Genomic DNA, 23,894 nt, shown 5'->3' on the forward strand with positions numbered 1-23,894 from the left:
GAGCAGGGGGAAGAAAAAATATGTCACAAAAATATGTAAGGCAAAATTCCTTCCCTTAGAGAGTTCACAGTCTAATATTTAACATTTAGCTTGAACCAAATAGCTTATTTAAGCCCCTTATATGAATTAACTCATTTAATCCCCACAACAACTGGAGAAGGTACGTACTCAATATTTCCATTTTACATGCATAGAAACTGAAGCTTTGAAAGTTTAAGAAATTTTCTCAAGATTCCAGGGCTAAACAACTCCACTTAGAATAGCATCAAAAATAAAATATTTAGGAATAAATTCAACCAAGGTGAGAGACTTGTACAATGAAAACTACAAAACACTGTTGAAAAATGTTAAAGACCCAAATAATTGGAAAGACATCCTGTGTTCATGGATTGGAAGATTTTCTATTGTTAAGATGGCAGTATTCCTCAAATTGACCTACAGAGTCATACAATCCCTATCAAAATTCCAACTGCTTTTTTTTGCAGAAATCGACAAGCTGACCCTAAAATTCATATGGAAATGTCAAGGGACCCTGAATAGGCAAAACAATCCTTAAAAACAAAGTTGCAAGGCTCACACATAAATTTCAAAACTTACTACAAAGCTACAGTAATCAAAACAGTGGGGAACTGGCATAAAGATAGACATATAGATCAATGCAATGGAATTAGAGTGCAGAAATAAACCCTCACATTACAGTCAACTGATTTTTGACAAGCGTGCCAAGGCCATTCAATGGGGAAAGACAGTCTCTTCAAAAGATGGTGCTCAAAACTGGATGTCCACATGCAAAAGAATAAAGCTGGACTCCTGTCTCACACCATATACAAAATATTAATTCAAACTGGACCAAAGACCTAAATATAAAGGCTGAAAGTATAAAATTTTTAAAAGGAAACATAGGTGTAAACCTTTATTTTCGATTAGGTTAAAGTTTCTTAAATATAACACCAAAGAACAGAAGAATAAATAGATGCATTGAACGTAAGAATTAAAAACTTTTGTGCTCACTTCAGCAGCACATATACTAAAATTGGAATGATACAGAGAAGATTAGCATGGCCCCTGCGCAAGGTTGACATGCAAATTCGTGAAGCAGTCTATATTTTTTCACAGCAAAGGAAACCATAAACAAGACGAAAAGACAGTCCTCAGAATGGGAGAAAAGATTTGCAAATGGAGCAACTGACAAAGGATTAATCTCCAAAATATACAAACAGCTCATGCAGCTCAATATCAAAAAAACAAACAACCCAATCCCAAAATGGGCAGAAGACCTAAACAGACATTTCTCCAAAGAAGATATACAGATTGCCAACAAACACATGAAAGGATGCTCAACATCACTAATCATTAGAGAAATGCAAATCAAAACTACAATGAGGGGGCTTCCCTGGTGGTACAGCGGTTGAGAGTCTGCCTGCCGATGCGGGGAACACGGGTTCGTGCCCGGGTCCGGGAAGACCCTACATGCGGCGCAGCGGCTGGGCCCGTGAGCCATGGCCGCTGAGCCTGCGCGTCTGGACCCTGTGCTCCGCACGGGAGAGGCCACAACAGTGAGACGCCCGCGTACGGCAAAAAAAAAAAAAAAGTACAATGAGGTATCACCTCACTCTGGTCAGAATGGCCAACATCAAAAAATCTACAAACAACAAATGCTGGAGAGGATGTGGAGAAAAGGGAACCCTCCTGCACTGTTGGTGGGAATGTAAATTGATACACCACTATGGAGAACAGTATGGAGGTTCCTTAAAAAAATAAAAATAGAATTACCATATGATCCAGCAATCCCACTACTGGGCATATACCCAGAGAAAACCATAATTCAAAAAGACACGTGCACCCCAAGGTTCATTGCAGCGCTATTTACAATAGCCAGGTCATGGAAGCAACCTAAATGCCCATCGACAGATAAATGGATAAAGATGTGGTACATATATACAATGGAATTATTACTCAGCCATAAAAAGGAACAAAATTGGGTCATTTGTTGAGACGTGGATGGATCTAGAGACTGTCATACAGAGTGAAGTAAGTCAGAAAGAGAAAAACTAATACCATATGCTAACACATATATATGGAATCTAAAAAAAAAATGGTTCTGAAGAACCTAGGGGCAGGACAGGAATAAAGACACAGACGTAGAGAATGGACTTGAGGACACAGGGAGGGGGAAGGGTAAGTTGGGACGAAGTGAGAGAGTGGCATGGACATATATACACTACCAAATGTAAAATAGATAGCTAGTGGGAAGCAGCCGCATAGCACAGGGAGATCGGCTCGGTGCTTTGTGACCACCTAGAGGGGTGGGATAGGGAGGGTGGGAGGGAGACGCAAGAGGGAGGAGATAGGAGGATATATGTATGCAAACAGCTGATTCACTTTGTTATACAGCAGAAACTAACACAACATTGTAAAGCAATTATTCTCCAATAAAGATGTTTAAAAAAAGAAAAACATTTCATAAGACTATAGCTGCCATAGACAGTGATTCCTCCAATGGATCTCGACAAAGTAAACTGTAAACCTCTGGAAAGGACTCACCATTCTAAATGCCATTAAGAACATTCATGATTTTCCAGGGAAGAGGTCAAAATATTAACATTAACAGGAGTTTAGAAGAAATGGACTCCAACCCTTACAAATGACTTTGAGGGGTTCAAGATTTCAATGAAGAATCAACTGCAGGTGTGGTAGAAACAGCAGGAGAACGAGAGTTAGAAGTGGAGCCTGAAGATGTGACTGAATGGCTGCCATCTCATGAGAAGATTTCACGGATAAGGAGTTGCTTCTTATGAATGAGGAGAGAAAGTTGTTCCTTGAGATGGAATCTACTCCTGGTGAAGATGCTGTATAAGATTGTTGAAATGACAACAAAGGATTTAGAATATGGCATAAACTTAGTTGATAAAGCAGCACCAGGATTTGAAAGGACTGACTCCAATTTTGAAAACAGTTCCACTATGGGTAAAATGCATGCTACAGAGAAATCATTCGTGAATGGAAGAGTCAATCATTGTGGCAAACTTCACTGTTGTCTTATTTTAAGAAACTGCCATAGCCTTCCCAACCTTCAGCAGCCACCACCCTGAACAGTCAGCAGCCATCAACCCTGATGCAGAGTCTTCTACTAGAAAAAAGATTGGGGCTTCCCTGGTGGCGCAGTGGTTAAGAATCTGCCTGCCAATGCAGGGGACATGGGTTCAAGCCCTAGTCCGGGAAGATCCCACGTGTCGCAGAGCAACTAAGCCCACATGCCACAACTACTGAGCCTGCACTGTAGAGCCCATGTGCCACAACTACTGAGCCCACATGCCACACCTACTGAAGTCCGCACGCCTAGAGCCCGTGCTCCGCAACAAGAGAAGCCACCGCAATGAGAAGCCTGTGCACCACAGCAGAGAGTAGCCCCTGCTAGAGGCAACTAATGAAAGCCCGCGTGCAGCAACAAAGACCTAATGCAGCCAAAAATAAATAAATAAATAAATTTATTAAAAAGAAAAAAGATTATGACTTGCTGAAGGCTCGGATGATGGTTGGTATTTTTAGCAATAAAGCATTTTTTAATTAAGGTATACACATTTGTTTAGACATAATGCTGTTGCATACTTAATAGACTACAGTATAGTATAAATATAACTTTTATATGCACTGGGAACCCCCCCCCAAAAAAAGAATTAAAAACTTTTGTGCATCAAAGAATACTATCAAGAAAACAAAAGGACAATCCACAGAATGGGAGTAAATATTTGCAAGTCATGTAACTGATAAGGGACTAGCATCCAGAATATATAAACAACTCTTACAACTTGGCAATTAAAAAAAAACAACAACCCAATTTAAAACTGGGCCAAGGATTTAAATAGACATTTTTTGAAAGAAGAAATACAAATGGCCAAATAAGCACATGAAAAGATGCTCACCATTATTTGTCATTAGGGAAATGCAAATAGAAACAACAATGAAATACCACTTTATAGCCACCAGGATGGCTATAATCAAAAAAACAAGTGTTAGCGAGGATATGGAGAATTTGGCACCTTCGTGCACGGCTGGTGAGAATGTAAAATGGTACCTTTGCTTTGGAAAACAATCTGGCAGTCCTTCAGAAAGTTAAACCAAGAGTTACCATATGACCCAACAATTCCACTCCTCGTTATAAACCCAAGAGAAAACGTGTTTATACGGTTCACATAAAACCTGTACACAAATGTTGGTAATGGCGTTATTCATAATATCCAAGAAGTGGAAACAACCCAAATGTCCATTAATTGATGAATGGATAAACAAAATGTGGTGTATCCATACATAAAGAAAATGAAGTACCGATACATGCTACCTCATGGATGAATCTTTAAAACATTACAAAGGGGCTTCCCCGGTGGCACAGTGCTTAAGAATCCGCCTGCCAATGCAGGGGACATGCGTTCAAGCCCCGGTCCGGGAAGATCCCACATGCCGCGGAGCAACTAAGCCCATGTGCCACAACTACTGAGCCTTGTGCTCTAGAGCCCGCGAGCCACAACTACTGAAGCCTGTGCGCCTAGAGCCCATGCTCCTCAACAAGAGAAACCAACGCAAGGAGAAGCCCGCGCACCTCGACAAAGAGTAGCCCCCACTCACCGCAACTAGAGAAAGCCCGCGCGCAGCAATGAAGACCCAATGCAGCCAAAAAAAAAAAAGTTCTTCCTCACTTCTGGAGATGGGACGTGGAATGAGGAATGGCAGTCGGGGGGATTTTACCATTACCTGCAGTTGGATTTTTTATAGGTATTACCTGCATAATTAAAAATAATTTTCTTAAATAATGTTAACTGTTACCAAAGGATATCCATTTAAAATAAATCCCTTTTGGTACCTTCCTGGTGGTCCACTGGGTAAGACCCCGCGCCCCCAATGCAGGGAGCCGGGTTCAATCCCTGGTTGGGGAAATAGATCCCGCATGCATGCCACAACTAAGAGTCTGCATGCCGCAACTAAGACCCAGCGCAGCCAATAATTAATTAATATTTTAAAAATAATGTCAGGTGGACTTCAGATCTAAATTTAAAGGCAAAACAGTAAAACTTTAAAATAATACAAAGGAGAACATTTTAAAAATTAAATAAAATAGACCCCTTTTGTAGTTACATGGCTTTCAAACGGAGAGTCTACAAAAAGCCTGCCATCAGACCATTATAAAGAGCCTCCAAAAAGCCAATTTTCACTTTCAAATAAAATTCACAGTTTAATCAAGGTCAAAGCAGTGTTCTGTTGGAATTGTGAGAGTGTTATACTGAAGGGGAAAAAACAGAACAGCTGAATTATTCTGACACTGTTCTATCATAAGAAAGGGAATCTCATGGAGGTTGTACAAAATTGGTCATTTAAAACTAGCTTTAAAAACTAAATTCAGTCTGCTCCTTCTAATTTTATCATGAACAGGCTCTTAAAACAAAATAAAAGTGCTGAAATAAACTGGTAAACTAAAAAAACAACCTATCTAGGGCTTCCCTGGTGGCGCAGTGGTTGAGAGTCCGCCTGCTGATGCAGGGGACACGGGTTTGTGCCCCGGTCCGGGAAAATCCCACATGCTGTGGAGCAGCTGGGCCCGTGAGCCATGGCCGCTGAGCCTGCGCGTCCAGAGCCTGTGCTCCGAAGTGGGAGAGGCCACAACAGTGAGAGGCCCGCCTACCGCAAAAAACAAACAAACAAAAACAGCCTATCTAAAAATATAGGTAATTAATTTAGCAAGCCCCAAATGAGCAAGTCTCAACAAACGGAGAAGGTACGCTTATGAAAGATACACTACTGCTGTAGAAAAACAGAATCCCATACATGACAGTTTAAGATAAAAACAAAAAATTTTAACTAGAGCCATCTGAATCATTAGGTGCTTTTGTTAGACCATGCAAAGGAGGAAGGCATGTGGTCAAAGTGCCAGTGCAATTACAAAGCAAGAAGCACTTTCCACAAAAGAACCACAGCAATACAGAGGTCAGTGTAAAATGGCTCAAGAACAGAGTTAAGAAATTCTACTCCTGCTTTTTTCTTTGAAAAATAACTTCCTTCCAGTCACGTAATTATCCATTTTAATAACAAAATAGTTCCTCAGTTTCCACTGAAATATACCTACCAAAGTTTTTTTTTTTTTTTTTCCCCTACTGAAGTATTTTAACTTGTCTGTTTACCCACCTTTTTCTAAGTCTAACTCAGTCTGAAATTTGGACTGAGACTACAAGGTGTGACAGCAGGGGGTACTATTTGGACTGACAGTATTCTATTTCTTGAGTTAAGGTGTGGGTATACAGGTGCCTATTTTACTGTTCCCTAAACTTACATTCACAATTCATGTAACACATGCATGAAAGATATCACAACTTTAAAAAATGTTTTTAACCAGAATAATTAATGAAAGATGTGCCAGGGCAAAAGTGGAACACTGTGCATCTTAAAATTACTACCTAGTCACCTCTTAGTTTTTTCCATTGCTCTCATCACGTATTCTCTTGTTTACTCCCCTGAAATACAGGTAAACCTCAGCTACCAGGGCTTTGAGGAATAAGTGATTTTTTTTAAGATTTATTATTATTATTCTTTTTTTTTTTTTTTTTTTTGCTGTACGCGGGCCTCTCACTGTTGTGGCCTCTCCCGTTGCGGAGCACAGGCTCCGGACGTGCAGGCTCAGCGGCCATGGCTCACGGGCCCAGCCGCTCTGTGGCATGTGGGATCTTCCCGGACCGGGGCACGAGCCCGTGTCCCCTGCATCGGCAGGCGGACTCTCAACCACTGCGCCACCAGGGAAACCCTATTTATTTATTTTACTTAATTTTGGCTGTGCTGGGTCTTAGATGCGGCATGAGGGCTCTTCACTGTGGTGCGTGAGCGTCTCTCCGGTTGTGGCATGAGCGTTTTCTCTTCTCCGGTTGTGGCACACAGGCTCCAGGGCACGTGGGCTCTGTAATTGTGGTGCAGGGGTTCCAGAGTGCATGGGGGTTCTGTAGTTTGTGGTACGCCGGCTCTACTTGAGGCACACAAGCTCAGTAGTTGTGGCACTCGGGCTTAGTCGCCCCCCGGCATGTGGGACCTTAGTTCCCTGACCAGGGATCGAACCCACGTCCCCTGCATTGCAAGGTGGATTCTTTACCACTGAACCACCAGGGAAGTCCCGGAATGAGTGATTCTTGACAGCCATGTGTTCACAGTTGAAAGATTCCTTACCTCATTTAAACCATTCTGGACTGAAACATTCACACTGAGGATAATACAAAGTTTCTTGGCTACCTTAAAGCCTTTCATTTTAGGCACTACACCCATATTCTCAGGGCCTCTGAAAGGTAGCTGAAGGTCTGCTTCTGCACTGAGGGCTCCAGATTAAGACAGTGCTTTTTACTTATTGCTCTTCTGTGTTGTCCCATACAGTCCACCATATGTCACTATAGATGCACCCTTCTAACTAGCTCATTCTAAACTGCTGAGAAAACTATCGGTAGGTGGTTTCTCACAATGTACATAAAGTTTTCCTTGAACTATCTGTAACAACTGAATGTCTGAATCCTACATCAATGCTCATGAAGAGTGCCGGTCCTGCTCTCTTCCAAGGGTCCCACTGCCACAGTACATCTGCTTCTCTTTGAACATATGCTTTGTACTTTCCCAACTGGTAAGCTCTATAACTGTGGCTTGCACACGGAATATAAAAGCCAGGTGGGCTTCCCTGGTGGTGCAGTAGTTGAGAGTCCGCCTGCCGATGCAGGGAACACGGGTTCGTGCCCCGGCCTGGGAAGATCCCACATGCCGCAGAGCGGCTGGGCCCGTGAGCCATGGCCGCTGAGCCTGCGCGTCCGGAGCCTGTGCTCCGCAGTGGGAGAGGCCATGACAGTGAGAGGCCCGCGTACCACAAAAAAAAAAAAAAAAAAGTATGCCAGGCTCCTCTGTATTACAATGGCAACATTAACCCCTGCTTTTTATTATGTTGGCAATTTGACAGGGATTACGTATGCATCTTCATAAAAACACTATGAGGTAGATACAAACATCAGCTTGATTTTATAGATGAGTAAAGGAGGGTAAAAGCCTAAAATATAAGGTAACATGTTTAAAGTCACCCAGCTATTAAGTGGCTGACACAGAACTTGGCCCTAGGTCTATAAAACTCTGAACTCAATGCTATTATTATCTACAGTAATATACTGACACTCCCAAACTGACCTAATCTCTCAGTTTCAGAAATCCAAATTCCTGAGGTAGGGATTACACTATTCCAATTCATCTTTTCCTAGCCAGGCTACCCCATCCACAAGATGCTAGACCACCTGCACTGGGGTCACGATGCACACCTAATCCAATCCCTTCAGGGGACATAGCACACAACAGAGCCACATCCAACAGGGCTGCCGGGGGGCACCTCCAGTCTTCACGTGTGCTCCGACTTCCTGACAGCCCAAGAAGTTGGAAGAGTGCGTGACTGACATACATCAGGCCCAAACCCCAGAGTTCAAAGAATGGGAATGCAAAGGAAAAATTCCAGTTTGGGTAAGAGTTTTCACAAGCCCTACGGCACCCACTGCAAATTTCTGTTCCAGTTCACCTCATTATTCAAATTTTTCTACTCAAAATGTTAATTACCTAATGTTTACCAGCACTGTATTTAGGACGGTGCGAATCAAATAAAAAATCCTGTCAAGAGTTCCTTAGGTTTTCTCACCAGAGGTTCTGGTGAAAAAAAAATTCACAGTGAAATATTTCTTCCTCTAAAGGTTCCTATGTTGTGTGAGATCTGAAACAAAGGAAGAGCTATGCCTGGACCTCCATCATTTTTGTAAAACCCTTTTTTCCTACAGCTGATGACTAAAATCTCTAATACTGTGTTTCAGCAAATATTCTTCTTTAAAAAAAAGTTTGTGCTGCTTAACAATCTTAAGTAATCCTTCCCTTATCTAGACTTACAAGCTGCCCAGCGCAGCAGTCACTAGCGACCGTTAGCTACCAAGCACTTGAAATGCGGCAAACCTGAACAGATGCTTAGCACAAAACAGAATGAAAAGTATTTCATTAATACTTTTATGCAGATTACATGTTGATATGATACTATTTTGGATATGCTGGGTTAAACATATTATTAAATTATATTATTGGATTCATGGAATACTATTCAGCTATAAAAAAGAATGAAATTTGGACACATGCTACACATGCATGAACCTTCAAAACATGCTAAATGAAGCAAGCCAGACACATTAGGACAAATACTGTATAATTCCACTTACATGAAATACCTAGAATAAGCAAATTAAGAGACACAGAAAATAGAGCAGAGATTACCAGGCGCTGGGAAGGGGAAATGGAGAGTTATGGTTCAGGGTCCACGGGGAAAGCGCCTCACTCAAGGTAGTAAGAGGGACTGCAAGAGTTACCTCAAATCCTCAGTACAGAGGACATAAACGCTGCTAGCAAATCAGTTCAGGGTTTTTTAAAGTGCCTCTAATGAACCCTACTGAATTTAACCCCACAAATAGAAAAGTCTGGTAAACTGGTTTACTACCATCAAGCTTAAAAGACAAGTCTTATTTTTTCGTACTGAAGAATGAATTTGAAGAGCACGAGAACACTCTGAAACCTCATAGCCATTTCCACAAACCATTCCACAACTGCTTCCTAACAAACGTCTTCAAAATACTCTGACAAACAGAGCTTTGTGCGGAGAGCACTTCTCTATATAAAAGACAATTTTACAGAGGTGACACAGTACACACAGAAGCAAACAGGTTGATGTTCTTCTAATTTACAGTATTCAGTCTTCTAAATTTAACAAGGTTTCCAAATCTCAATTTAAAACCACATTCCCTGGCTTCTAACTTAAGAGATACATTTACTTTTGTCTCATACTTCTTAAGGCAATGAACTAGTGTTGTACCTCTAAACACAGAAGAGGGTATGTTGTAAGAAATTATTTCCAATTAGTTTATATAAGAGTACTTAGGAGGCAGATCCCAAATGTATAAAGCATGTTTCCTAAAAATCCAATATGCAATGAACTATAAGATAGAGGAATTTCAGGGAAATAAAGAACAAAAAGTAGGATTTAAGTCAGCTGACTTTACCAGAACTAAATCTACTCTCAGGAAGCCAAAGGAGAAACAGCATCATAGTCGCTCTCGTATTTCAACATTTAAGGAATGCTTATGTGGCTACTCACTGACACAGAATAAAAATAATAACAACTACAACGATAATAACAGCAGCTAACACTGATATCAAGCTCCCTGCCTGCTACCTGTTGTGAGGACTTTCCCTTTATTAGCTCATTTCATCCACACAAACCTTCCATGGAGTCAGTATTGTAATTATCACCCTTGTTTACTGATGAGGAAACAGAGGCGTTAAGAGAAGGTAGATAACTTTGCCCGAGGTCACCCAGCTAGTAAACAAATGGCAGAGACAAACCCAGGCAACCTGGCTCCAGAAGCCACTACTACATACTGCTTCTCATAATAGTTACAGGGGGGTCACAATAACATTTATGGTGGGTTGGGGCTCAAGTGTCATAAACTAACTAAAAAATGTACAAACTAACTTAAAAAATGTACTTATTGAGCCCCTCCCTCATCCACTGGGCAAACTCTAGGGAGACTTCAGGAACAATAACTCACTAGTGTGACAAAACTATCAAAATGAAATAAACCGATTTTATTTTAGAAATAAAGAAAACCAATGGACTGTTAGAAATAGCAAACCAACTGCCAATCACAGATCTTTAGTTTTACAGAGTTCAGTAACATACTGGCAGAAACCACACACTGTGGTAACAACTGCTGGAAACACAAGGTAGGGTGCAGAGCAACACATTTATGTCTTGCTGCACTTTCCTCAATAAACTTCACTAAATGTCGTCCTATTCAACATTTGTGGATTCTTCAAAAGACCCTGGCTTCCCCTGACAGAGGGACCATCTCATTCCACAAGCTGTGCCAACACCCTCTGGCCTGCGGCTCCAGCTGTAGAAGATTTGGTACACAGAGGACCTCGCCAGCAGTCACCTGAAGGGCCTTCAGAGATTATCACATTCTGGCAAACTGTTGTTACCTCCAAGCCAGCAAAGTTTTATCAAGCTTCAATAGAGTCAACAAAACCTTTACTAAATCACCTGTACAATTCCTTTTCGTTTTTAATTAAGTTAAAATTTACATACAGTAAAATCCACCCTTTAGTGTTCAGTGCTGCAGGCTGTGAGAAACAGACAGTTGTTGGAGCCAGCCCCACAACAAGATACAGAAGAGTTCCATGGCCCAGAGCAATTCCCCCAGGCCGCTCTAAGTCCAGCCTCCCCTCCCCCAGCTCCCAGCATCTTGCCCTCTCCAATACACACACACAGACTGTACAGTCTGGGTGCTTCTGTATCTGGCTTCTTTCACTAAGCATAATACATGTTCGATCCATCCATTTGTTCCAACAGTTTTATTTATTTTTAGTACCTCATTTATTTTTATTGCTCAGCAATATTCCACTGCATGGAATGTGTCACAGTTGGTTTATCCATTTACCAGTTGAGAGAAATCTGAACAGTTCCCGTCTTTGGCACTTGTAAACAAAACCAAAAACAAACTAACAAAAAAGCTGCTATAAAACTCGAGCGCATGTTTCTGTATGAACATATAAGTTTTTACTTCGTTTGGGTAAAACGCAGGAGTGGGTCACACGGTCTGGCACATGAAGGGTGGAACGTCTCCTCGTCCTCTCCAGCACTTGGCACAGTTTCTCTTTATGTTAAGAACCACTACGAACCTGGGGAGAAGTATCTCCTGGTAATTTACATTTCCCTAATGACTGATAAAATGGACCATCTTTTATGTGCTTGTCTAAATACCTTCTTTAGTAAAATGTCAGATCTTTCATCCACCTTTTCATTGGGGTCTTTTTCTTTTGCCCATTCTTTAACTGAGTTTGCAAAGTTCTATATATATTCTGGATAAAAGCCCTTTATCAGATATGTGATTTGCAAGTATTTTCTGTCAGTTTGTGACTTCTCTTTTTGTTATCTTAAGAGCATCTTTTAAAAAGCAGAAGACTTTGATGGAAGTCCAATTTTTTTTTAATAAATCTTGCTTTTCATATCCTATATAAGAAATTTTTGCCTAATTCAAGTCACAAAGATTTTTTTTTCCTGTTTTCTTCTAGTAGTCTGTAGTTTTACATTTAAGCCTATAATCCATTTTGAGTTAATTTTTGTGTATTGTGCACCAAAGTATCAATTACTTTTTTATTTTTATAGCTTGATCCAAAGTTCTGGCCCTTATCACAGTATTTATTTGACAAGTGTTTTCTAAGCACCTATATTTGGCCTAGGGATGTAAGAGTAAATAAGAGAACACAACATAATCAACTCACTAAAATACATAGTTAGCAGTATGAAAACAGAGTAAGTCCACGCACAGTGGCAGGAGAAGGGACTCAGCACCTAACAGCTAGGAGGGGTGGTATTTATACTGAGCGGCAGTTCACCAGGCAGAGAACAACATTCTAGGAAGAAGAAATAACACAAGCAATATACAAAGATGTTAAAGAATAAGGGCTGTTCAGGGGGAGGGAATTCTTCTTGACCATTTTTTATTCATAGCAGACACTACCACATGCTAGTATTTTGGGCAGGATGTTTTAAGGGACTAAAAAGCTAAAAACCCCATTAAACACGAAAGCAACAAAACTCAACCCAATCACTACTACAGTATAATAATCTTTCTGCACCTATAAAAGCAAACAAAATTACCAAATAAACAGGCCTTCAGAATAAGCTGACAACCCCCAGCCTAGGAGTCGCCCTAGCCCCTCCCCCAGCTGACTCTCCACCAGCCCAGCTGAAGACAGAGGAGACAAAGGCACCCAACAGAGCCTGCCATCCTCAGGGGGCCTTCACTTGGCCCTCCATCACACCCTTCATCACCACCAAGGAACCAGCAACAGCACCTGTTCAGCTTAGAACTGCCACCTTCGCAGACCCTGTTCAGCCCACTGAGATGGGGTTATTCACATCACCAGCACCACTAATCTGCCCTATTTTCCCAGCCCCTGGCCCAACCCTCGGGGACCCCTCCTCAATGCCCACTGGAACTTAAGAATCCTCAGCAATTCTCTACATCCTCTGCCAACTCTCTAAAAGAATTGTTTCTTGCCCTAACAGGACTGGCTGCCCCTGAGGACTTTTCCTGCAGGCCCCGGGAATGGAGGCCCTTGTTCCTCCAACGTCCCTCTTCTGCAGGGACAGGTGGAGGTCGGGCTACTATTCTCACTGTCCCCAGAGGTTGACTTTCCCATTCTTAAGAGTGACTACTGGGTTCAGATGGGAGAGCACCATATTACCAAGTAAAGTGCAAATTTCGCATAAGCCCCTTCAACTAAAGGCTTCATCCCATCTCAACATTTTGAACAGCATTACATAATTTTTTTGGTAACATCTTTATTGGAGTATAATTGCTTTACAATGGTGTGTTAGTTTCTGCTGTATAACAAAGTGAATCAGCTATACATATACATATATCCCCATATCTCCTCCCTCTTGCATCTCCCTCCCACCCTCCCTATCCCACTCCTCTAGGTGGTCACAAAGCACCGAGCTGATCTCCCTGTGCTACGTGGCTGTTTCCCGCTAGCTATTTTACATTTGGTAGTGTATGTATGTCCATGCCACTCTCTCATAAATTTTTTACAAAAGCAAAAGAAATATATGTGTGTGATAAAAATACACTTAAAAATCAAGCAAACGTTAAACAAATTAAAAGACACGTTTCCACTTCACCTACATAATTTTTTGAATGAAATCTTTTCCATATACCCCATAAGTAGGATGATGGATAAAACTCCTGTTTTAAGAATTTCACATTTTATTAACCATTTTGAAAAAGATATTGGGGGATTTCCCTGATGGTGCACTGGTTAAGAATCTGCCTGCCAATGCAGGAGACACGGGTTCGAGCCCTGATCCAGGAAGATCCCACATGCCGCGGAGCAATTAAGCCCGTGTGCCACAACTACTGAGTCCACACACCTCAACTACTGAAGCCTGCGCACCTAAGCCCATGCTCTGCAACAAGAGAAGCCACCGCAATGAGAAGCCCGCGCACCGCAATGACGTGCAGGCTCCGCTTGCCACAGCTAGAGAAAGCCCACGCGCAGCAACGAAGACCCAACGCAGCCCCCAAGAAACAAAAAAAAGATTTTGGTAAAATAACTTTTCAGAAATTAAGAATAAAGAAAAGTAATAAACCTTGTAAATATAAAGTCAACTGCTGACTGGATAAAACTGCATCTATATTCATTATTGTGAAGCTTTACATTTATTATTTGCAGGACAAATAAAACTTTCTTTAACTGAAACCCTAGCACTTTCTCCTATCATACCTCACACTTTGAAGAAAACCTCACCTATCCCACATGCCAAAACACACTCCCACAGTTTCTACCCTGAGAGACTAGTCCAGAGACTGGCATCTTGCAAAACAATCACAGATTCTTAGGAAATTCCCTGGCAGTCCAGTGGTTATGACTCCACGTTTTCACTGCCAGGGCCCAGGTTCAATCCCTGGTTGGGGAACTAAGATCTCGCAAACTGCGTGGTGAGGCCAAAAAAAAGAAAAGAAATAATAATAATAATAATCACAGATTCTTAGAGGTGAAGGAGACCCGAGAGGTCATTTGATCCTGCCTATCACTTCTAATTTTTGCAAAGGTTGATCTTCCCTTCTCTCTCCCATTGGCCACAAGTCCTTGATGGCAAGGTCTTCCTCTCTCTACTCCTAAGAACTGAAACACAAGGCCCCTGACACAGCAGGCATGCAATAAAAGCTGCTGATAACAATACCAGATTAAGAGGTAGCTCTCAAACATCTTTCTTCCCAACTCCTGTACCATCTGACAAAGGGTACACCCTTCTCTTCTAGCTTACTCCTCCTTCCACAACCTAAGTATCAAGCATCTTCTCTCCGTAATTTCAGTAATAATCTCAGGACTGAACCTGGAGCCATAAAACCTGGGTTGAATCCCAAGCCCTTGTTAGTTTTGGGGAAAGATGCTGAAACTTGTTAGGCCTCAGTTTTCTGATCTTTAAAATATGAGATTCAGTGCTCTGATGTTCTATAATTTTTTCTATTTAACTAAATCTTAATGATTTCTTTGTGATATTACCCTTTACCCTGTCATTTTTTAAGGCCTACCAAAAAAATCAGAACCTAAAAGAACACTAGAGCTAACCTATTTATTTCTAGTTAAGGAAAATCAGTACACTATAATTACCTTAAAGAGGAACTTTTAAAAATTAGAAATATTAACCTTTTCTTATGTTGTACCATGGACCAGGAGAGATGTAATGGCCCCTTCATCCCACAAGAAGCATAACCCATTTTGATACAATGCCTTTCAGGAATGCGGGTCACCAAAATGGCTTAGTTTAATACAATCATAAAATTTAGAATATGACAGAATGGATGGGCAGCCAACACACAACCCTTCATATAAATATTCCCACTGAGCTTTTGAGCATTTGTGTGTGGCAGAGAGTTTAATGGGACACTTGCTTATAAGAACTTGGAGCACAGCTATTAAACTCTTTCTTATCAGCAGGCAGTGACAGGTCACAGGAAACTCCTGGTAAAAACCAGCCCCCTTTCCCACAAGTATTCTAATTTTTATATGGGGACCTACTGCTCTCCAACACTCACTCTTTCCAATGAAACTGCCACCAACAGAGGCGTCGAGGTGACCGTCCATATCACATTCCCCTGGGAACGAATCCAGTGGCAGGTGACCTAAGCATCTCCAATCCAAACTTAGAATACAACACAAACATTTATACAGGTCTAAAACATTTCCAAAATAAAAATGATCACTTCTTCAACTCACAAGCACATGACGATACCATCATACATGAAACATAATATTTAACAAACTCTTTATGCTTCAACCTAATTTTAATGTACAAATTAATTTAAAAGACAAACTATTAGAACTCTAAACACTTTTACGTAGTAAACTTTTTTTCAGTAGTTGTGGCGCACGGGCTTAGTTGCTCCACGGCACGTGGGATCTTCCCAGACCAGGGTTCGAACCCGTGTTCCCTGCACTGGCAGGCAGATTCTTAACCACTGCGCCACCAGGGAAGTCCCTTACATAGTAAACTTTTAAGTGTGACTTTTACAGCTACATTATGATCATCATGACTAACATTGTTAACAAAATAATCTTTCAATACAAACACAAAATATGACTATAAAACATAATTAATTTTCTGGCAAACTACAAAGGCACAGGCACAGGAGGAATGTATTGTTACTTTTTCATATGCAACAGTTATTTTCAAGGCCAAAACACAATCGGTTGAGATGAATATATGTATAAGCTCCATGTCAATATAAAATTTAAAACTACCTCATTGAGAAAAAAATTAACATTTAATTTTGTGTGGCATTAAATCCAAAAATAAAATATATGGAAATAAAGGGGAGAAACTCATAATTTTCACATTACTATAAGAAAATTAAAGAAAGTATAGTCGATTCCATCATGACAGCGTTATGTACTGAAGAAATCCTCAGTCAGAAAATTCAGATTTGAATTTTGACTCCTTAGTATCTGCGATTCCTCAAATTTAAGTAAGTCTCATCTTTCATTGAGTCTGTTTCCTCATCTATAAAATGCTGTCAAAGTAATAATCTGATTCATCCAACTGAATGATTACACAGGAAAATCAGAAGACAGGAAAAGTTGGCATGGGGGGAGGGGTGGTGGTGGTGAGCAGACAGTGGTAAATAAATAAATATAAAGTTGGTGAAGACTGTTCCAAACATTTTCACTAAGTGACAAAGCTACAAGCTGTTCTCTACTTTGGATCTTTCACGAATAGCTTTTAAAAATGACATTTTAAGAAAATTACTAGAGCTAACAATAAAAGTTTTCATTATAACCTGAAAACATGAAATTTGCAATTGAAAACTTTGTTACAGTCCAAACCCAAGAAAACATTCATATCAATCACAAGTGAGGACAATGTTAACTTGTTTATTTGATCTCAATGGCACTGCTAACGTAGGAGCATCCCACAAAGACCAAGAGTCAATCGGACCCATTGTTCAAGGCTGCTGGCTATAACCAGGAGTTAACTGTGGCTCAGAAACCGTGCTGGCTCACAGTTCATGAGTCAAAAACAATAAACCAAAAGCTCTAACAACCCAGACTGCCTATCCAGGTTATTCACCAGGCTTGGCACTCAATGGCTTTTAGCCAAGGCCAAAAATTGATTTTAACATCAAAGGATAAAGATTTATGACCAGTGAGCATATTCAAACCCTAAAGGTGTAACAAGACCTTGTGGTACAGTGGCAGGATTGCTGGAGTAAGTACATACCATTTGGAAGCCAGATTCATTTCAACTTGAGACTGCTAAGTGTATGTTTAAGTAAGTCTTACTCAGACCATAAAAAATACAGAAAATTAAATTCTTTTTGGAACAAGGCAGGATATGCATGTATGCATACTAAAGTAAATAGAAATGTGTTACTCAAAGACTTGAAGCTGACTTTTGTCCTTACCCTTCATTTCCCATTAGGTAATATCCTAATATGACTAATGGTAAGAAAAACTGATAAACCGAAAAACCAAAATATTTGGTCTACCTTTTCTTTTTACTATTGTGACTCTAGGAATCTAGAGAAGAGTGATACATAGAGCAATCTATTCTGGGCGCCTCAGGACTGCCCTAGCCTCAACTTGCTATTAGCAGTCGCTATGTGAGGCCTACAGATATCTGCAGACTAGGAACACAAACCTCCTTGCTAAAAGAAAAACTAAAAGCCTTCCTAGAATGATTTTTTTTTTTTTTTTTGCGGTACGCGGGCCTCTCACTGTTGTGGCCTCTCCCGTTACGGAGCACAGGCTTCGGACGCGCAGGCTCAGCAGCCATGGCTCACGGGCCCAGCCGCTCCACGGCATATGGGATCTTCCCGGACCGGGGCACGAACCCGTGTCCCCTGCATCGGCAGGCGGACTCTCAACCACTGCGCCACCAGGGAAGTCCCCTAGAATGATTTTAAAACCAAACTACCACACAGCTAAAAAAGATCCCTGACCTAAATGAAAAATATAAACTATCACTCCAGTCTATTTCCCAGAAGCATCTACACTGTGGCAATAAATAACTATTGTTCAAAATGCTTTAGCTCAAGTACCTATTTTAATAAATTTCTATGTTCTCTGGGATTTTAAAGCCTTGGAGAGGATATGGACATTTACTTAACAAAAATCCTGTTGCCTGTTACTTTATCACAGTAGTATACAGAAGACCATGAAAAGGAATTAATATTTAGTTCATTTTAGAGAAGTAACATTTAAAAACAAAAAGTTTCTTCCAGATAAAATATGCTCTCTTGCTCATTTTGTGTTAGTCTAGTTGTCTTTTATACAATTTATGGAAGAGTGAGCGCTGAATTACCCAAAAGGAAGAAGATGAAGCACATGTTAAGGAGAAAAAAAAAAAAAAACCTTCCGCTACCCTCTTAGATTCAGTGAATGGGATCTGCAACTCAAACTGATAAAAGACAGATTAATAGGAGAAAAAGGTTTATTTACCCACAGAATGAGAATACATGCTGAAAAACTCACTGATGAGTAACTCAAAAAGATGGATAGAATTTGGGGCTTATACATCATCTTAACAAAAGGTGATAAAGTATGAAAAGGCTAAACAAAGGAAAGGGGGTTTGGGGCTTCTGGGTGGGGAGGAAGGAGTTGTGAGAGGGTGGCTAGGAGATATAGTAAATAAGGATTGTTCAGTAAGGTTTGTTATGCAGATAAGAGTCATTCTCCTCTTCCAGGTAGGGGAAAAGGAAATGCTTTTATAAATGGAAATTTATGTACTGCTTTTAGACAGAAAGTAGGAACGCAGAGAGCTGACCGCCTTTAGCTCAAAACAATCTTTCTGCCAGAGTGGCATATTTTGGGGTGACTTATACTCTCCCCTATGCTCCCCTTCAACAATAAAAGAGGGGTACCAAAAAATAAGAATACTTCTCTCTTTAAGATTGATACTTTATTTCCTTTTTAAAACCACAGGTAACAGTGAGAATTGTGCTGGACTTCTTCTCTTTAGTTTGCATTTCAGTATTGTCATATTTCATTTTTCAGGGAGAGAACAGAGGCAGCGCTTTCGGCTTTTAAAAGACGTAATCAGGCCCTGGAGGGTCATCTATCTCTGTACTCTCACTCTGTGTCTTTAAATATATTTACCAAAAATACCATATATAGTTTCAAAATATTAATGCAAGTCGTAACAACTATGAATTATTACTGCAAAGGACATACAGCTAGAACCAAACTGTTTAAGTAGAAATTTTTAAGCTCAAAGTACCACACCACAGTCATCTTCTGGTCAACTCTTTAAAACCAAGCAAACAACATTCTTTTAAAAACTCATCTACCCTTAAAGTAGAAGGATATTACTCTGCCTAAACAAAGGAAAAAAGTCATGTAGAAAGACATGCTGGCTAACTGCCGCCCTCTGGCTGGCAAGATGCCACCTTCAGTTGGAAAAGCATTTAACCAAAACACTCATTTACAAATGTCTCTATCTGCAATCCATTTTAATGCTATATACATCTATAACTTAAGTAGAAAATAACTTTTAGGAAGAAAATGAGGAACAAAGTCATAAATTTCTCAGAATTAGAACTAAAACACTATCACAGGAACATTTATGTAAAAGAAAATAATACCAAGAAGGGGAAGATGTAGTTACAATACTGAAAAAAGAAATGTTTGGACACAAACGCCGTGATTATGGAAATGCAAATGTACATTTATGGTCAGGTATCAAATCATCACACCATCCTAGTTCTGAAAAAGGAATACAATCCTTTCCCTCTCTGCTTACCGGAGAGAAAGATCTGAATATCAGGCAGGTGCAACTCAACAAGGCCTGGAAACACAAAGGCCTCAGCTCAAAAGGTTGTTTTAGTGTAAGGGCTGGAATGTATAATGTAAAAGGGATCACTGAACTATTTTGGAGGAAGACTTAACCGTGACTTCCCCAGTAGAGAAAAGGGAGGATCAACTAAAGCAATTAATTTTAGTGCTACTTTAGTAGTCTTACTACTGAAAAATTTAGAAGTAGAAATGCCATTCCATCTGCCATGGTGGATACAAAGAGGCTTTTCTTCATGCAAGAAAGCCTTATTGTTATATATAAAAAAAAATTCCATGATCTTTTAAAAAGGATAAACAAATGATAAACCAAAACCAAGCATATAGAATCAAACAATTTCCAATGTGTAATAAGTAAATAGTTTACTTTATTTTTTGGTTGTGTTGGGTTTTTGTTGCTGCACACGGGCTTTCTCTAGTTGCAGTGAGCGAAGGCTACTCTTCGTTGTGGTTCGCGGGCTTCTCACTGTGGTGGCTTCTCTTGTTGCGGAGCACGGGCTCTAGGCACGCAGGCTCAGTGGTTGTGGCTTGCAGGCTTTAGAGCTCAGGCTCAGTAGTTGTGGCGCAAGGGCTTAGTTGCTCCGCGGCATGTGGGATCTTTCCGGACCAGGGATCGAACCTGTGTCCGCTGCACTAGGAGGCAGATTCTTACCACCGCGCCACTAGGGAAGTCCCAGTAAATAGTTTACTTTAGAACTTAGTCTGTTAAGTTGGTGACCTAGGACTCCTACAAATACGAACAAGGATAGACAGGTGAGAAAAGCCTCCTACCCCCTTGCAGCACTCACAGGCAGTGCCATCCACGGGGCAACAGACTGTGATTTTTTATTCTCTCCTGTTGTTTCAAAGTATTATTTAAATTTTACTTTTTACTTTTACACTTAAAAAGACTCCTTGAGGGGGCTTCCCTGGTGGCGCAGTGGTTGAGAGTCTGCCTGCCGATGCAGGGGACATGGGCTCGTGCCCCGGTTCGGGAAGATCCCACATGCCGCGGAGCGGCTGGGCCCGTGAGCCATGGCCGCTGAGCCTGCGCATCCGGAGCCTGTGCTCCGCAATGGGAGAGGCCACAACAGTGATAGGCCCGCGTACCGCAAAAAAAAAAAGACTCCTTGAGAAAAAGTATCAAAGATATACCTGTATGATGCCACAACACAGTGTCTTGCAGAAGTCTTTAGTATCAGTAAACATGAGGCAATACAGAATCCAGATGAATTTATATTCAAAGTGATTGTATAAGTGGTAAGACTATGAGATTTTTTCTACATTTCTAAATTTCCTACATTTAACTATAAATATATATTAAGTATAAATTTATTTAAGCATAAATACATACTTCATTTTTTATAATCATGATAATAATTTAACAATGAAGTGGTATATACCATGGTGATTAAGAGTATGAGCCAACTGCCTGGACTTAAATGACCACTCCTAAAATTTAAATTACTTACTATCCCTAACCATCATCTACAAAAACAGAATGTAGTAAGAATATGCACCTCAGGACTTCCTGGTGGTCCAGTGGTTAAGACTCTGTGCTCCCAATGCAGGGGGCCAGGGGGTTCCCCTGGTCAGGGACTTACATTCCACATGCTGCAACTAAGAGCCCGCATGCTGCAACTAAAGATCCTACGTGCCGCAACTAAAGATCCCGAGTGCTGCAACTGTAAGATCTCGCATGCCGCAACTAAGACCTGGTGCAGCCAAATTAATAAATATTAAAAGAAAAAAGAAAAAAACAAAGAAAGAATACCCACTTCAAAATTGTTGTGAGGATGACACAAGATAATACAAGCAAAAGGGCATGGCAAAGTAGAAGGCCTTAATACCTATTAGCCAACAGCTTCACTACTAAAGTCGTGGGCTTATCACCTGAATATGTCCCAATGTTACAAGTTTGGGGTTAGAGTTTTTGCTGCACAACCTGGAGGTCATAACACTTTATATACTGTTTTCATAAAAAATTAATTCTGCATCAAGGGGAATTAAAAAATACACAGCAAAGAAGCCCTGTCCTTTCACCATCAACCAGCTGTGAAAAAGACTGCAACGGCACCTCAACACTCCTTCTGCTCCCCTCCTGAGCACGCACAGGGCTATGTTCTCACACGGCTCTGGAAAACCCATTCTGGGGCATGCTGGCTGCTTCCACATGTAAAACGTTCATACAGTTTGTATGGAAAGTACTGTATTACTAGAACTTCTATTCAAGAGCAATCAACAGGGGTGGTTACCTTAAGGGATGGTGGACATGTACAGACTTCTAATTGTATGGACTTTAATCTTCATTCTGATGGCGAACAAAAAGGCTACAATGCAAGCCAAAGAGTATTCTTTTTTTTTTTTTTTTTGCGGTACACGGGCCTCTCACTGTTGTGGCCTCTCCCGTTGCGGAGCACAGCTCCGGACGCGCAGGCTCAGCAGCCATGGCTCACGGGCCCAGTTGCTCCCCGGCATGTGGGATCTTCCTGGACCGGGGCACGAACCCGTGTCCCCTGCATTGGCAGGCAGACTCCCAACCACTGCGCCACCAGGGAAGCCCTACTGTTCTATTTTTGAACAGCATTTCTATGACAATATTTCTACTTACAATAACTACACATAATGTAATAGAAATTTCACTCCAAAGAACTCTTATTTGGGAATCTCTCCATTAATAAAAACAGTAACAGCAATAGTAGAAGCAGTGTATACTAAGTACTTACTGAATACCAGACACTGTTGTAAACATTTTACATGCAGTACTTTAGTTTTTGCAACAACGCTTTGAGGTAGATACTTTTAGGGTTCCCAGGTACAACTGAGGGAACAGAAGCACAGAGAGGGAAAGTGGTGAATCTCGTGACTGAAACCCAGACAGTATCTCTTCTCTTAAACTGTCAGACTAATCTCAGTTTGGTGGCTGGTACCACTGACTACTTCCTACTGGCAGGACCACATCTGTGGTGCCTAAAGCACCTGACACCTACACCTTGAATGCATCACAGGGCAGAAAGGTGTAATCATGAGCATCTGCTTATTCAACTAATAGATTCTTTTCCTACAGAGAGCTATGAGATGATCTTAGCCCTTCCTTTATTCAATCTGCATAGGAGCTTATTAAGAGGATACTGTCAGGCACAGTACTCCCAATATTCACTCATCTTTATCTGAAAAGGAGTTTCAAAATTAACCTAAGTACTTATAACTTCATCAAAAATAAACAGGTGGAATTTCTCCCTCCCTAACCGTTCATCCTAGTTGAAGCCCTCACTATTTCTTCCCCCGCCAGAATCCCTGCCCCTGATGTCTCACACCTCTCTAACCCTCAACCCACACTGCTGCAGTCAAGTTTCAAAAACAGCAAACTGATCCCACTACTGCCCTGCTTAAAGCCCTTCAGCACTGCCCCATTTCCTACGGCCACAGTACTTTGCTTTGGGGTTTGTGACCAGTCTCTTATAAAAATATAATGGGAATTATGGGCCACATGTCTCCCCAAAAGGCGCACACAAATTTTGCATACAGTCACACCAAGAAAACAATTTATTTAATGCCTTAAAATTCCAAACATAAGTAACAAAATTCCATCTCTAATTTCATAGAGAAATTAAAGGTTTCTCCAGGCAGGTCCACAACTATTTCCTGAAGGTTAGCAAAGTTTATTTTAACCAAAAAGCCATACATCAACATACAGATTATATATCCAAAAATATTTTAAGGAATTTAGGAACTTCAGAATGATAAACTTTCCCAGTAACTAAACATTTCATTTTATTCAAGCTTGTGCCATTAGCACAGTCATTCTGCTAATGTTCTTGGAAATTCAATTCATCAGCGCAAGTTTCCAAGCATCATGAGGCACACAAACACATCCACAGGTGTGATCCGACCCACATGCACCATTTTGCACCTCATGATAGTGTAGGTCTTATTTATTCACTTAACAGACAGGTATGGCACCATGGTGCCAA

The 23,894-nt window shown here is 40.8% G+C and overlaps 1 protein-coding gene and 1 non-coding gene across 12 annotated transcripts in view; one reads left to right on the top strand and one right to left on the bottom strand.

Moving 5' to 3' along the window:
• Positions 1-23,894, bottom strand: part of SRPK2 (SRSF protein kinase 2) — a 243,231-nt gene that overhangs the window by 135,383 nt on the left and 83,954 nt on the right. The gene's annotated exons all lie outside the window — the stretch shown is intronic.
• LOC113629642 (U6 spliceosomal RNA) lies at positions 1,004-1,110 on the top strand. The gene has a single exon (XR_003436642.1). It is a non-coding gene; the product is annotated as a U6 spliceosomal RNA (small nuclear RNA).

This window comes from Aethalodelphis obliquidens, unplaced genomic scaffold, assembly GCF_003676395.1.
Source record: "Aethalodelphis obliquidens isolate GAN/ISIS:26980383/991018 unplaced genomic scaffold, ASM367639v1 scaffold27, whole genome shotgun sequence".
In the NCBI taxonomy this organism is placed as follows: Eukaryota; Metazoa; Chordata; class Mammalia; order Artiodactyla; family Delphinidae; genus Aethalodelphis; species Aethalodelphis obliquidens.